The sequence below is a fragment of the Elephantulus edwardii genome, unplaced genomic scaffold (assembly GCF_000299155.1).
Source record: "Elephantulus edwardii isolate Elephantulus edwardi_28Jun2011 unplaced genomic scaffold, EleEdw1.0 scaffold00202, whole genome shotgun sequence".
Lineage (NCBI taxonomy): Eukaryota > Metazoa > Chordata > Mammalia > Macroscelidea > Macroscelididae > Elephantulus > Elephantulus edwardii.
The window spans coordinates 1,265,242-1,281,993 of record NW_006399952.1 but is presented as its reverse complement, the minus strand read 5'-3'; positions in this window follow the sequence as shown (position 1 = coordinate 1,281,993).

Sequence of the window (16,752 nt, the reverse complement as noted above, 5' to 3'; positions counted from 1 at the left end):
AGAGATATGTGACTAGGTATTTCTGTCATCACAGGAGTCTAGAGTGACGGCTACATGGTGGAGGGGACCTGGGGGAGGGTTTGTAAAACAATGAAAGAATCTTTTCTTTTACTTTTCCATTAAAAAAAAGCCCAGTTGCTACAATTGTCTGTGCTAAAACATATGGGTTTGTGTGGAATAAAGAAGTTATGTTTAGCATTATTATAGAATTTGGTTGTATATAATTAAAAATTTGAGCTCAATGACATGGCCATGGTTTGTACAGAAGTCTGAGGAAAGTCCAGAATATCCTATTTGAAGAAATAATATTTTGCCCATTTTGAAAGAGAAAATAGATTTTTATTGGGAAAGAGGATGCAAAACCCCATATTTACTCGAAATGCATATGTTTTAATAAAGCAGATATTCAATAAAATATCTTTAAATAACTAACTAAGAGCTTTGATTTGGTTTCTAATAGGCCATTTCTCCACTTTTCTCGAAGCATGTCTGTGGTGAAATTCTGAGCACAGACACATATTTCTTTATTTGTATGCTTAAACACAAAAAGAAACCCCACACACATTAAGCTCACAATATTGCCATGGAGTTGCAACTGACCCATAGCTGACTCTTCAGAGGGTTTCAGAGGCTGTAAATTGCTCTGGAGGAGATTGCTCATCTTTCTCCCAAGGAGCAGCTGGTGGGTTCAAACCACCCGCCTTTGGGTTGAAGCACAGCTCCTTATCCAGTAGGCCACCTAAGCTCCTTTGTTTACTACTGTTGTCATGTATCCCAGAGTCAGAAATGACTCATAGCTGACCCTTCAGTGGGTTTTCAGAGGCAGTAAATGAAACCAGAAGGGACTGACCATCTTTCTGGTATGGAGCAGCTGGTGGATTAGAACTTCGTGCTTTTGGGTTGGCAGTACAATTCCTTTCTTATATCTAAGCCACCAGAGTTCCCTTATTTACTTCTAGGAGAGGTGACTATTTCAGAAAATATTTCACATTGACTTAACGGTGAACAAGATAAATAGAAGGGGGGGGGGGACGAATGATCCCCAGATCACTCTGTTGAGAAAAGGTGGAGGCAGATTATATTTGCTTCAGATTCACCCAACTCTGGGCTCCCTAGTCCCTCAACATCATGCCCCTTCTGTGCTTCTTAGTTCTGGGGAAGGACCTGAGTAAAGAGGAGGCCAAGGCCCCAGGTTGGGACAGAGCTTTGTGGTAGAGCAAAGGGAGATGCAGATTTTATCCCCTGGGACCAACAGCGTTTTGTATTTTCAGAGCTCTAATTTCAGTCGCCTGCAGCAGAAGAAAATTTGAACAATGACTTATGTTTTTATCACCATTATAGCAGAAAAATACTAGCCTGGGAATGTGGGCTGCTAAAAGCTGTCAGAGGCTGCCTACCTCGAGTATTTGGTGATGATGCTAGCTACATTCTGCAAGCCATGCTCAGATCTGACTCAACATGGGAAGCAGCCAGAAATACTAGGGCACTTCAGAAAGCATAGGAGACCAGCAGGGGAGAACCTAAGAGCCAAGGAAGATTTGTTTTAAACCTGAGGAGCAAAGAGACATAACCAGGTTAAGATACAAAGGATGCGAAAAATACACATCCTCTCCAGAAAATGATGAAGGTTGGGTGAAGAAGGACCCATGCCAAGCTGTTATTCACTGACACTTTGAGGGCTATGATTTTCTATAAAGGTGGGAGGGGCAGGCAGGTTGACATGAAGACCAGGCTCAGAACACCGTGTGATAGTGAAAAACTTTGCCTCTCCCTCTCTCCTTTCTTGTGGGTTTATTAGACAGGCAGACAAATTGGTGTGCAAAGAATAGGTTGGCTGGAATAACAGCTGGGTAAATGGCAAATTATGCAATTTTGCAGGCACACACGGATCTGCAGTTGCACAGAAATGAAATTATATGAGGTAAAGGGCTTCATCGAGCCAGCTTTCGGCCAAGCACTTGTCTCACCACTCTGCTTGGGGAGAGGGTTTTATTTGAAATCTGTCTTACAGCCTGTAGTTTTGTGGTACACCATTCCTAGCACGGAGGTGGTGTTTACTTGCCCAAGTGAAGAGGACGCTTTAACTCTCCATCTTCCTCTCCAGCAGGTAGTATTGATTTTCCACTGCGAGGAGACATAAAGACCTTTCTTTAAAGTACATTTGGAGGTAGAGTCAGCTGTGAACCAGGCTTTGCAAACAAGGACCTGCGTTCAGGGAACACAAACTCACTTCGCATCGCACATTGTCTTTGTGCAATTTACTAGTAATAACAAGTTCATACTTTACTGTTAATTGTTCAAGAAGAAGAAGGGGGAAAATCCAGCAGATTGAAGCTGTTTCATCGCTTGATTAGTCTAAACAAGTCTGGATAATTAGCCTGGCTAATTAATACCTATGTCTATTGTGCAGTTGAAGCTGGCATATTTTGAAGGTGGTGCCAGTTTAAAAATGTAGAAATAATTGCTCTATAAAACTGGGCAGGAGGCACATTTCCATGGAATTTCACCTTGAGTATGCAAATGATTTCGCTTTTGAAATGGGATTGTGTAAAGATGAGGAGTATTTGAAACGTCTCCAATCTGGAACTGCTCTCTCCAGGAATTAGTGGAAAAAATGGATCCTGCCTCGTAGGCAAAAAAGGCTTACCAACAGTATCTTGTAAAGGGAAAGAAAGAAATAACAGAGTGTTCCCTTGTTCTGAAAAATCTCAGTATACTCTATGCTGAACTCACAGACTTGATAAAGCAAAGAATTAGTCTTCTTTGTTATAAGGTGCTGTCAAGTTGCCTGTGACTTGTGGTGAACAATAGATGAACTTTGGCCGCATCTGTGCCTTTCTCACATCTCCATCACACTCAAGCCCATTGTTGCAGTCGCTGTGTCACTGCTTCTCATTAAGGGTCTTCCTCGTTTTCTATGATCCTCCCAATGTGATGACTTTCTAAGACTTGTTCCCCCAGTTGCATACCTAAAGTATGTGACATCAAGTTTTACCATCTTTGCCTCTGGTCACACTTCCTCCAAGACAGATTTGTTTGTTCTTTTGTCAGTCCATGGGGTATTTAGTATTTTACTACCTTGAGATTAAATATTCAGGTTCAATGGCTCCCCATGGTTTACCAAATTAAGTACAGATTTCTTTTTTGAACCACATACACCCAAAGCCTTTAGGTCAATTCTGAGATTACAACTTACTTTTAATAATTATGAATACCTTACAATGTAGCTTTAGTGTTATAGTCAGTTGGGTGTTGTACCACTGATCCAAAGGTAATACACCACTGGTTGTTCCAATTTATCAGTGGCTTTCTGAGGAAGAAAGGTGGGGATCTCCTTTTATTCTAAGACTACCGTCTTCGAAACCCAATGGAGGATCAGTTATAGGTTGGTTCCAACATGATGGCAATAAGTTTTTAAGATAGCACTCAGGTGTAGGAGAAATTCCAAAGGGCTGAAGAAGATGAATCCCTGGCTGGACACCAACAATTAACATGCTTGGCTGATAATCAAATGTTTGGAAGTTCACAAACAACCTGAAGCACCTCAAAAGAAAGACTTGGTATGTGTGAGACAGTTTCTGTTGTGTCTGCGTAGGTTGTTGATAGTTCTTTATATTATGATGCTATTGATAAATTGTAGACTTAAAGTCTTGCCTCTGATTGAATTTCTCAGTGGCAGTCATTCCTGCTGCTTGTCTATGAGCAGATCTGTTCCTTGTTTGCTATGGTGAGCTTCTCTCAAAACCTTTTCCCAATGGAGTGAAAAGAAAATGTAGACTGGGAAAAACATTTGACAATGACATGTCAGACAAGGGTCTCATAAAAAAAAGTTTACAGAATACTATAGGGTCTCCACAAGAAGACGACTGATAACAAAACAACAAAATGGGAAAGATACATTAAAAGACTTTTTACAAAAGAAGACATTCAGATGGCCAATAGACACATGAAGAAATGTCCAAAATCCCTGACAATCAGAGAAATGGAAATCAAGCAAGAATAAAAGTGATATAATGTCAGCCCAGTGGCAGTAGCAAAGTTTAACAGGACACCAAACAATAAATGTTGGCGAGAATGTGAAGAGATTAGAACTTTCATGCGCTGCTGGTGAAATTGTATAATGGTGCAACCAATCTGGAAGGTAGCTTGGCATTTCATCAAAAATCTGAACATAAAAATCCCACATGACCCAGTGATTCTATTGCTAGGAATATATCCCAAAGAAATTAAAACTGAAACTCACACAGAGATATGTTTTCAACAGTACTATTCATAATAGCAAGAAATGAAAACAACTCAAATACCCATCAACAAATGAATGGAATGAGAAACTATGGTATGTTCATAAAACACTAAGAAATACCGATTTCCTAAAATACATGGGAGAGGCGAGAAAGCATTATGCTGAATGAACTAACTCAGTCTCATAAAGAAACATACTACACAAGACTACTATTGTAAAAAATAGAAGGATAACTAGTAATATGTATATAAATGTCCAAAAGGGAAAAGGGAAAGGGGGAAGGGAGCATAAAAGGAGAAAGATGGAAATTACTAGGATATCAGATTTAGGGGGTGGGTGTGGGGGGAGTGAAAGAATAGGAAAGATTCCGTGGGGACTCTACAAGAAGAGGTAATAATCAGCATAGATCAATTGTAATTGATAATATAAAATACGATATATATGTATATGATTGTGTAAAGAACAATGTAAATGAAAGATTTTCTGAAACATAATGTACATGAATGAAACACAACGTAAACAAATTAATTGTATGCAAACCAATTTAAAAAAAAGAAATCTTTGACGGTCTACTTTCAAAAAGTCACCCATGAAAACTCCACACAGCACAGTTCTAGCCTAATGACCATGGGGCCTCAGTGAGTCAGAATCTGGTAAATGGTAATCTTTAGAGTGAGAAGAAGGGGCATGATATTTAAAACAAAGGGGAACTTATTTACTGATTCATTGACTCATTTGTGAAAGATTACTGAAGGAGATACATGGTAAATTATGTTTAAAACTAGAAAATCTGTCTTGGATCAGTTGTTAGTACCTTCCAGACATAGAAACATTAGTTCACTTGAGAGCACTACTTTGTTTTGGAAAAATTAACCTTGGTGATGTATTTTAGTCCCGTAAAAGGAGAGCAAATGTGGGTAGGTGTCAAGGATAATTATGGAGAAAAGTGCTGACTACCTTTGCATTTAAGGTTCTATGTTCAATAACATCTTGGATGGATTAGAGCAGTGGTAACTGAGGATGCTGTTTATAAATGAAGATTGCAAGAGGAAATTGTCTATGGAGCAGGGCATCCTGGACTGGCGGGCTAGGCCAGCATCAGCATTAGAAATAGACACAAGGCATGACTGACACTAGAACATATCCTGGTTGAGGAGTGTGCATCAAGTGTGAGTGTGTGTGTGTGTGTGTGTGTGTGTGTGTGTAAAAAGAGCAAGTGCCATGTGGAGATGGCCATTACCAAATTTACAAAGGGGGGCTGTTCCTGTCAAAAGCATCAACAACACAAAAATTAATTCCCATGCAATCAGACATGTCTCCAATGCTCCCATACCTCTTTCTACTCATTTCAAGCCATCCAATCTTACTTCTTTACTGGGTCCAAAATCTGATGTGCTAGCTCACAGACAAGACAGAATTATGTTGGAGAAATAAAAATATTATAATCCAAATTAGTAACAGAAGAAACTAAGAGCAGCTTCTGAAATGTGCAAGCAGGCACCTCAGCCTTGAGCCTCAGGGCTTTAGACATGTGCTACAAAGTTCTCTGTCCTGCCAATATTGGCTCTACTATTCCCCCACCCCACCCCACCTTAAGCTGTCCAACAAACTTAAGCAAAGGCTTTTAGTTTAGCGCTAATTCTGTCCATTGGGGAGCAGGGAGCAGTCCATTCTCTTGTTGAGTCTTTGGTTCTCTCCTTCAGCCATGGCTGCTGCTACTATAAGTCTAACTAGCACAAGAACGTTAGCTCCTGAAGGCATCCACTGCCTGCTCACTTCTCACTTGCTGGTGGTAAGAGAGGTTCTTTGTGGCTGGAATTGCTCAAATTTATTAGTGAGACCAGCTAATATCCTTGTATATTGGTGAGACTGGCCAATCCCCGTGTGGAATAGTGAGATAGCCAATCCGCTTGGGGAAAGGCTAACACCCTATTCACAAATTTCCACTCATACACATGTCAGAGTCAATTTCTGTAGCTGGATAGGCGATATTGAAAGATAAAATCCACAGTGTGGATTTGTGACTTAAGAGCTAAGCCATCAAGAGAATATGGCTTTGGAAGCCCGGGTTGATTAGCGAGGTGTGAGCACTATGGAGTGTAAGACAGAGAAGCTCGCCCTGGCTCGCTCCTGCACTCTGACAGAGCACAGCGGTAGCAGCATGTTCTCCATCACTGGAGCATGACCTCGAGTGGACAGACTGCTCAGGATTGCCAGAGAACCTGGCTAAGGGCTTGTTTTAGCAAAGATGCCCTGATGTGAAAAACTAGTCTTTTCAGAAAACAGTCCACGGGCACTCTTAATTTGTCTTCTGGTGCTGATTCTCTCTTACTGAGGCAGGATGTATGTATTGGGTATAAGTGAAAACAAAAGTTCAAATCGGTTGGAGTTCTTTTCCCCAGTTAAACCTAACCTCATAAGGTGCCCTATTGTTGTTATATACCACTGAGTCAGAACTGACTCCTCACTGATCCTTCAGCAGATTTTCTGAGGCACTATAATTGCATCGCAGGAGGTTGCCCATCTTTCTCCTCTGGTTGGAAGTCCAGCTTCTAGCCACTAGGCCAGCAGAGCTTTTCTCAGGTGTCCTAAAATTTAACGGATACAAGACACATTGATCATGAAATCTAGGTGCTCCCAACCTGGTAATGGGATAATATATATGCCAAGAAGACCAAGGCACAAAGTAGAGCATGAGAAGTGTCATAAAAAGGATACCATCTCATGAAATCCCTTCTCAGTCCAGAAGCAATGGCAAAGTTTAACAGGGCAGCAAGTAATAAACATTGGAGAGGATGTGGTGAGATAGAAACTCTTCTACATCGTTGATAGGATTGTACAATGGTACAACCTCACTGGAAGGCAGTTTAGTGCTTCCTCAAAATGCAGAACATAGAAATTTCATATGACTTAGCTATTCCAATGCTTGTAATATACCCAGAGAAAATGAGAACTGAGCCACAAACAGAGACTTGTACACCAGTGTCCACAGCAGCATTATTCACCATCGCAAGAATATGGAAACAGCCCAAAGAAGTGGATGGTACACTCACACAGTGGAATACCATGCAGCACGCAGGAGCAATAACTTTGTAAATTACTACCTAACTTGGGAGGAACTGGAGATCATTATGCTGAGTGAACTCAGTCCTAAAAGGACAAAAACTTTATAAAACTGTGATTGTAAAATGAGCCTGAGGATGCAAGGAGGGGAGAGTGGAAGCAGAGGTGTGAGGAGGAGTGGGTGGGGGGAGACTTAATCATGGGGTCACACAATTTGTTGGGGGGGGCTTTAGGGAAATGAGAAGGAACTGGTGTGAGAAACAATGTATTCAAATTTTGTAAATAAACTGGAATAATAATAATTTTTAAAAGGATGCAAACAAGGAGATAATAGGAGTTCTGAGGAGGAGTTAAAATATGTGACCATGTTTTGGGGTGACCAAGATGAGGACATTTCAGATAAAATAAATGGCCCAAAGTATTTTGGAGGAAAGAACGAGATTGGGAACAGAATAGGAGACCAGTAGAAAGCGGCAGCTCCCTGGAGCCCAACGGGGCTTTGTGACTTGAACGGAAGGCGATGGATTCACAGATGTTTCCGTGTTCGGCTCCGGCATGAATACAACGGCGCTGCTGATTGTGTGTGGCATGGATTGGTGTGCAGACATTGAGTGCTACGGTGAGGAACAAATGCAACTTAGTTGACTGGCAGTAGGATAGGAAACTTTTCCGATGTGTGCAGACCGACATACATCCCTGATATTCCTCCTCTTCAGTAGCACTAAAACCTGTGAAAAAGGAAAATCAGAGAAGAGATACGCAAAGAGATGCAAGAAAGTGTGCATTTGTGTATGCATGCAGGGGAAGAATTTTCACAAGGTTGACTTCTGCATTTGAAAATTTTTTTGTTGGCCTGCTGGATTGGCAGGGAGGGAGTACGGGGAATTTAGAATAGAAGTGCAGTCAATGATGGAGAAATGTTATGGAGATTTAAATAAGGGGAAAAGCAGGCCATGTGATGAGCCTGGAGGAGGAAAAAAGCTTCGAAATGGGGAGGACCCAGTAAAGGTATTTAAATCAAACCATGGAAGTAAAATTCTGGTCTTATATACTTTGAGCATGTTGCTAGTAGAGGCAATTCTTTGGGGAAGGGCATGGAGAAGGAGAGGAAGACCTTCTACCAGTGAATTGACAAAGCGACTGCAGCAATAAGTGTCAGAGATTGTAAGATTGATGCAGGATAAGACAGGATTCCGATGGTTATACAGAGAGTACCCTGTATTCTAGATATGGGTATGATTTGTACCCTACATTCTGCTATAAGCTAGAGACTGGCTGTTGCATCCTTAAAACTCTAGAGGACATGTTTCTCTTCCAGAAGGGATTTTTTTGTTAGTTCGTTTGATTGCTTTTTGCTTTTTTAAAAAGTTCAAATGGTTTAATTTAGCTTAACATGGTCAAGGGTATAGGATTATTTCTTTTTCCCTTCTTCCACGGGTGAGTGACTCAGAGAGAAAGTACAGGACTCTAGCCAAAGGGATCTTCAGTCCTTGCGTCCTGCCTCTCAAAATCTCAGAGAATGCCTTACAGTCTTTTAAATAATGCAGATCTGAAGCATGGGCTAAAGTAACTGCTAGGACTTCTGAAAAACCAGAACAGTAAGTGTTACTCAGCATCCCATTTTCTTCAAGTCTGCATGGACTTCTGACTGTCCTTAATGAGACCCACAATACCCAGTTTGAATCTTTATACATTTTCCCCCTAACTACATGACTTCAGGGAGTGTAATAACCCCTCTGTATATCTACTTTCTCTGTATATCCATCTGTGAAATGGGAATTCTTAAGCACCAACCTCATAGGATTGCTGGAGGAATAAATGGGGCAGTGTGTGTAAGCTGGAGCGTAATACCTGGCATATGGTTAATGTCCCATAACTACTAACTCATTTTTATTCCCACCATTTATGCTATAAATCAACATACAAGACAGATTAAAGAAAGCACTTCTGATTTCTTTTGAGCTTAAAGGATGAGCTTTTTGTAAAAATCAAACTCAAGAGGAAAGGATCAGAGGTAAAATATATGCCATTTTCTTCAGAGCTACAGCCCAATTTGCTCTTGGATGCCATGGCCTCTTTTCATTCTTCAGCAAAGGCTTGATGCCTTGTTTGGTTTTCTGCATCTCATCAACTCAGTTTTCCCTTTTTAAGGGCTGGTTAAAGGCAATGTAATGCATGCTACTTGAGAAGACAGCCTTTACTCCAATCTCAATTTTGACACCAAATAACTACAATGACTTAATTCAAGTTATTGAATTTGTTTCTATGCCTACAAAAACTTCAGCTGTGAAAATAGTAATAGTACTGAGCTCAACATGAAATAAACATAATGTATATTATTAATTGTTCTCTTTAAAAAAGCAATTATACCTATTTAACATTTCAGCATCTCCTTTGAGATTAGAAATGAATCTCTGGTAGTTTTCCCGTGAGTGAAACTAATCTTTTTAATCTTGAAAAATATAAAATAAGAAATGAGCCTGGCACAAAGATAAGCTCATTAAATGGTAGCAATTTTATGATGGTTGTTGTTGTTAGGTGCCACTGAGTTGTCCATGATAGTGACCATGGGAAGGTCCTGGCCTTAATCTGTGGTATCATTGTGATCTCCGACAAGCCCCAGCCCATTGTCACACTCATTTTAATGGTAGATAATGCTAATACTTGGTTATCAACCAGGAATGAGAAGAAAAGTCTATTTACCGTCCATTGTTGAATCAACCCAGGCAGTTAGAACTAATCTCCACAAAGTAGATTTGATAAGATCTTGAACACATTAGATTATGAACATGTAATCAGAAAAGTAGATGAACAATTATGGAGAGAAATCTTGGTGTAAAAAAAATATCATAAAGGTTCATGGAAGTCTAAGATTCTTCTTTGAGGGAACAGATTTAAAATTGATTTAAGACTTCCACATTTGGAGAACTGCTTTTCTCTTGGGCTTTGCCAAACACTATTTTTACCTTTGCAAAATACGATGCTATCAGGGTTAAATTCATCTTGAGGTGCCCTTCCTCTATTTCAAATTCTTGATGCTTATCCTACCTATGTCTTACTTCTATTCAGATTAGGATATCTATCTTAAGTCCATCACTAACTTTATGTAGCTCTTTTTAGCACATCTTCCTATTCAAGATCTACAGAACTGCTCCTGGAACCCTTGATTTCTTAGATTGTATACTCTAGACATGCAAATCCAGTGAAACTGATAGATAGATAGATAGATAGACAGACAGACAGACAAGTAGCCTGGCTGTAGGGAGTTGAGCTATGCTACTAATCAAAAAGCAGTAGCACTTTTCTGGTAGTTCCCCAGTGTTTCTGAAGGAGGAAAATGGTTCATTTCTTTTTTTTTTATGTATATCTATGTTTGCATTTCATTAATTTTAATATACTAAAACCAAAGTCTCAAAAAAAAAGGAGCTATGCAACCCTGTCTTTTTTTTTTTTTTTTACAGAGGTTTTGGATTTCCATTCATTCATTGCCGCCATTTTCTCCCTTCCCACCCCTGCCTACCAGCTCACTTCCCCCTCCGAAGTGAGAAAAAAAAAAAGAAAAAGAAAAAAAATTCCTTCATTAGTATACAATTCCCACATCCCTTCCCCCCACGGTCCATTTCTTTCTATGCAATTTATTGCCTCTGAATATTCACTGGAGGGTGAGGTATTAGAACTCTTGAAAATAGGCTTTTCTAGCAATTACATTAGCAGCTGTTGGGGAGCAGAGTCTTTAGCCACCTTAACTGTAGACATGTGGTCTCGCTAATCATCAACAGCTGTGGGGCCAATATAAGAGATGCAGCAATAGTAGTGGAGAGACTCTGGAAAGACTGGGGAAGAGACAAATATGGACCCCTTTCAATCCATTGGCCAGACAGCTATCCTCAAAATTTCCTGGGCTGCATCTGTTAATTTAAACAAGTCAATTGGTATCCTATTGATTCTTGGGGGCTTATTTTGTTTTGCCAATATCTTCAATGCAGCTTCTACTTCCTCCTTCATTACATGAGCCAACGGTAATGAACTGTAATGAACAGAATGTGGAAATGACTGAATAATATCAATAATTTTATATGCAAACAAACTACTGCTGAAGATCATTCAGAAGGGGCTAGAACAATACATAGATAGGGAACTAGATTAGATTAAGTAGGATTAGAAAAGGCTGTGGCACTAAATATATAATTACTGATTTTAGATGGATCCTGGCTGAAGGTAAAGAATATCAAAAGAATGTCTATTTGTGCTTTATTGACTATACAAAGTCATTTGACTGTGAATCGTAACAAACAATGGCTATCATTGAGAAGAATGGAAATCCCTAATTGTGCTCATGCAAAACCTATACCTAGACCAGGAGAATGTTGTTCAAACAGAGAAAGGGAACACTACGTGGTTTAAATTTAAGAAGGGAGTGTGTCAGGGTTGTATTCTCTCACCATACCTATACAATCTGCTGCTGAGCAAGTTATTCGAGAAATGAACTCTAGGAGGAAGAATGTGGCATCAGGATTGAAGGGAGACTCATTCATAATCTGCATTATGCAGACACAACTTTGCTGAAAGTGAGAAGAACTTGAAGCACTTGTTACAAAAGCTCAAGGAATGCAATCTTCAATATAGATTACGTCTCAATGTCAAGAAAACAAAGATTCTTACCCCTTAACCAATAGGCATATTCATGATAGATGAAGAAAAGATTGAAACTGTCAACAATTATATCTTACTTGGATCCACAATTAACACCCTTGGTACTGGCAGTCAGGAAATCAGGTGATGTATTGCACTGGGGAGGTCTGCATTTAGGGATCTCTCCAAATTTATTGAGAAGTAATGATGTCAGTTGGAGGACTAAGGTGTATCTGATTCAGGCCTTAGTCTTTCCAATTACTGGCTAGGCATCTGAGATCTAGGCAGTCAATTAGGATGACAGAAGAATTGATGGCTTTGAGTCGTGGTGTTGGAGAAGAGCACTGAACACCCCATGGACAGCCAAAAGAACAAACAGGTATGTCTTGGAGAGGGTGCAGCTGAGTGCTTTTTGGAGGAAAAGATGATGAAGCTTCATCTCACACACTTTGAGGTGCTAGGAGGAGCTATTCCTTGGATTGGGATATAATTCTTGGAAATGCAGAGGGTCACTGAAGGAGAGGAACACCTTAGACCAGGTGGATTGACATGGTGACCACCAAAGTGGGATCTAATGTGTCAGGAAGTGTGAGGATGGCACAGGACAGAACAGGGTTCATAGGGTCATTATAAGTAATATTCAACTCAATGACACCTAAGAACAACAACAATGACGATATTTTTGATGGGGGCAATTTCTCTTTTCTCTTTATGAATCCAGACTAGGCCTTCCTAATATAATATCTGGTCTTTTTACAGAGGCTCATCTAGGAGTCAAGTCCAATTCAGTAGTACATAACAACAATATACATAGGTAAGAACATGTGTGTATACATATATCCAACTCCTAACTGACCCTCCACTGCATTTTTGAACTATAGATCGCATAGAAGGAGATTGATCATCTTCCTCCCTCAGAGACAGTGATGGTTTTGAATTATCAGACAAGTGCTGCTGCACTTTAGTTTGCAGCACAACTCAATTTCCTACAGGCTAAGCTATTTGTCTATTTCTACATTTCTTTTCAAGCTATTGCAGAACAGACCATTTGGGAAACTGGGATTTATGAGGAGGAAGGTGGCATCAGGACGGAAGGAAGATTCATCAACAACTTGCATTATGCCGATGACCTTGCCAAAACTGGGAAGGACTTGAAACGTTTGCTGCAGAAGGTGAAGGATCGCAGTCTTCCATGTGGATTGAAGCTCACGGTGCTCCTTAGAAGCAAAGATGGTAAAACTTTGTTTCTCATGCTTTGGGAAAATGGTCCAGATGGAGCAGTGTGCTTGGAAAGAGACATCATGCTGAGAAAGGTAGAGGGTCAGGGCATGGAAGGAAGACCCTTAGCAGGATGGGTTCACACAGTGACTCCAACGACGGACTAGGACAGGGTAGAGATCATGCAAATGGTGCAGGAGAGGCCAAGGTTCAAGGCTTTTGTTCATGCTGGCATTACAGTTTGTAGTCAATCCAATGCCATGCTACAAAGACATCAGCCCAGAAGCTCTGATGGTATAGGCTGCAACGTATCAACCTGTACCTAAAAGGCTGTGTGTTCTGGCAGTTCGATTCCATCAGTGGCTCTGTAGGAGAAAGATGGGCAGTCGCTTCCCATCAATATTTAGTCTTGAAAACCCAATGAAAGCCCACGAGTTGAAATCCCCTCAATGGCAGTGAGTTTGAGTTTTGGGTTTTTGAGTGTCGAGGATGCATGGAGAAGCCTTTCCATGAAAGAAAACACTTTCAAAGTGAAGCTAGCAGGAAGAAATGAGGAGGGGGAGACTAGCCAGGGGGTCTCTTTTTCCTCCTGGTTGTGTGAGCCAGTTTGGTCAGTAGACCTTCTAAAAGGCTCTCAGTGGAATACAGCCAGCAGAGTAAACGGTCTCCACAGCAGCACTGTGCATTGTCTTTGTCTCCACATCCAGGGAGGGATGGTGGCCGATATCTTTGGCCACTTAGCCTCTTTGTTCCGAGACACTGCCTGAGGACTATGTGATAAACATAGCACAGAGTGCAATCAAGATTGTGTCTCCTTTTTCTGAACAAAACATTGGGTTACTGAGCTAATGAGGAACATATTTATGAGGACAATAGGGCTGAGCTTTTGGAATTGTGAGCAAACCTAGAGTCTCCTTGGTTTTTACCTCTTGGAAGAAATAAAACAAAGTATTCTGAACATGGAACCAGGAAATCCAGGTACAAATCTTGGCTCCCTTGAGTACTGGCTGCCTGCTGCTATGATGTCTCTAAACTTCTCAGAGGCTCCACTTCTTCATTTGAGAGGATATTGCCCATCTTTCTCCTGCAGAGCTGGTGGTGGATTTGAACCATCAGAGGAGTACTCTTTCTACAGCCTAAACCCAAAGACCTTCCTTGTATGTATGTCCATATATGTAATATGTGCATTATATGTATATATACTAGCAGCCAAGTAATCCAAAGACAAACTGGATTACGAAAGTCTGCTGTCAGGGATTTCTCCAAAGAGCTAACGTGCAAAGACATCAGTCTAGGGGCTGAGGTGCACCTGATCCAGGTCAGGGCCATCACAATTGCTTGTTATGCATCAGAGAGCTAGACAATGACTAAGCATGACAGAAAAAGAATTGGTATCCTTGAGTGGTGCTGGAAAAGACTGTTGAATGTACCATGGCCTGCCAAGAGAACAGGTCTGTCCTGGACAGGGTGAAACCAAGTTGCTTTCTGGAGGCAAGGATTTTGAAGCTCCAGCTCACATATTTTGGGCATGTTGCCAGGAGGGACTGGTCCTTAGAGAAGGACATCATGCTTGGAAGGGTGGTTGAACAGCGCAGAAGAGATGTAATGGGTTGAGAACAGTAACAGAGGTAATGGGGGTAGGTTTGTTGGAATCAGTGAGAGTGGCTGAGGACAGGGCAGAGTTCAGAGCTGTTGTGCATAGGGTCACCATGGATTGCAGGTGACTTGAAGGCACGTAACAACAACTACAACAACAAAGCACATGTAAGGGAGACCAGCTTTCAGGCTTAGTCTGAGAATAAAGAGAGAAAATGTTATGTACAGTTCAAACTACTAGAAAATATATCAATAATTCTGATTGGATACATTTTGAGTCAGCTCTAACAAAGAGAAGGGCTTATTTTAATTAAGATTAAAACCATGAACAGAACTTTGCTGGCTTCTTAAGGTATGTGTGCTTGTTAATTTATATTTGTGTGTGTGTGTGTGTGTGAGAGAGAGAGAGAGAGAGAGAGAGAGAGAGAGATATCTTATGGGAAGACCAATAAGGTCTTGGGATTCAAGTCTTTTTTAGAAAAGTAAATATCAGCCAGAATTGACTATGTTCCTTGTCAGAGTTTGACCAAATTTTGCTGGTTTTATGTTGGAAGAATTCAATAGCTTATTCAAGAAAGGGAGGAGGATATGAAATAGCCTGTGAAGTAGTTATCAGCGTTCGTAATAAAACCATAAGCTGTTGCTGGTGAGTGAGTTCCAAGACACAGCAACCTTGTTGTACAGATTAGAACAGTTAGGGTTCCCCAATCTTTACAGAAGCGGACTGCCATGTCATTCTCCTGTGGAGCAGCTGGTAGGTTCAAACTGCTGACCTTTTGTTTGGCAGCAGAGCTCTTAACTACTGTGCCTCAGGGGGCTCCCTATAATAGGTGCTCAATGAGAGCTGCTTGGCTTGAAAAATCATGCGGTGCTATGAGGGAGAATATTGAAAGGCATATGCTGTGGAGACAGAAGAAAACACAGACAGAGGGATTCAAAGGTCTCTGCAGATCGTGTTTGCTGTCTCTGGTTAAAGGAAGAACCAAGAAGGCTGAAATTGTCTTTATTTTCTGTGTTCTTACATTGAACACAGATATGAGGCATGAAATTGTGGTATAAAGTTTCAGGGTTGAGGACAAAAGCCACATGTCCAGGGAGGCTGAGTAGAAAGCGCAAATGGACTTGTGTCCTTGGCATCATAATGGAGCCACCTGGTTTTATTTATGTGAGAATAAATGGAGCCCCTGCGAGTATGTGCACTCTCACCAATCCTGATGATACAGCCCATCTGTACTGTAGCTGACAGGCACATCGACACACCTCAGTCCTATCCACAACATCTTGAGAGGGAAGAGCAAAGACATTATTCTATATTTTCCTTATACTCAGCTTCAATATTAGAATGCAAGTCTTAGGATATTTGAGGGCAAGTTTCAAGTTATGTTATGAACACTACATTACTTTTATTTGATCCATATTTTATAACATGGGTTACAAAGTTTCTGTGACTAGAAAACCCCACCTTTCAGATTAATCAATGAGGCTCAAGGATTCATTGATGGTACAAATGATTAATGTGTCAAAAAGCTGGGGATTCGAGTCCAGCCATGTGTGTCTTAGAACAAAGCGCCAGTGATGTACTTCTGACAGGAGATATTGCAAACCCTGTGAGCACACTCCTCCTCTTAACCACATGGGGGCATCATTACTCACAACTTGACCCATGGAAACTGGTTTAATGAGGCCCACAAAGGTGGTGGTTGTTGTTGTTATGTGCCATTGAGTCACTTGCAACTCATAGCGACCCTATGTACAACAGCCCTAAAACTCTGCTCTGTCCTGTGCCAATCGCACTGTCTCCGATACACCTATCTTGATTACCCCAATCACTGAATCAATCCACCTCATAGAGGGCCTTCCCCTCCTGCGCTGTCCTTCCACCCTCCCAAGCATGATGTTCCTCTCCAAGGACTTGTCCCTCCTTGCAACATGTCCAAAGTATGTTAGACGGAGCCTCAGAATCCCTGCCTCCAAGGAGCAGCCTGGTTTAACCATCTCTA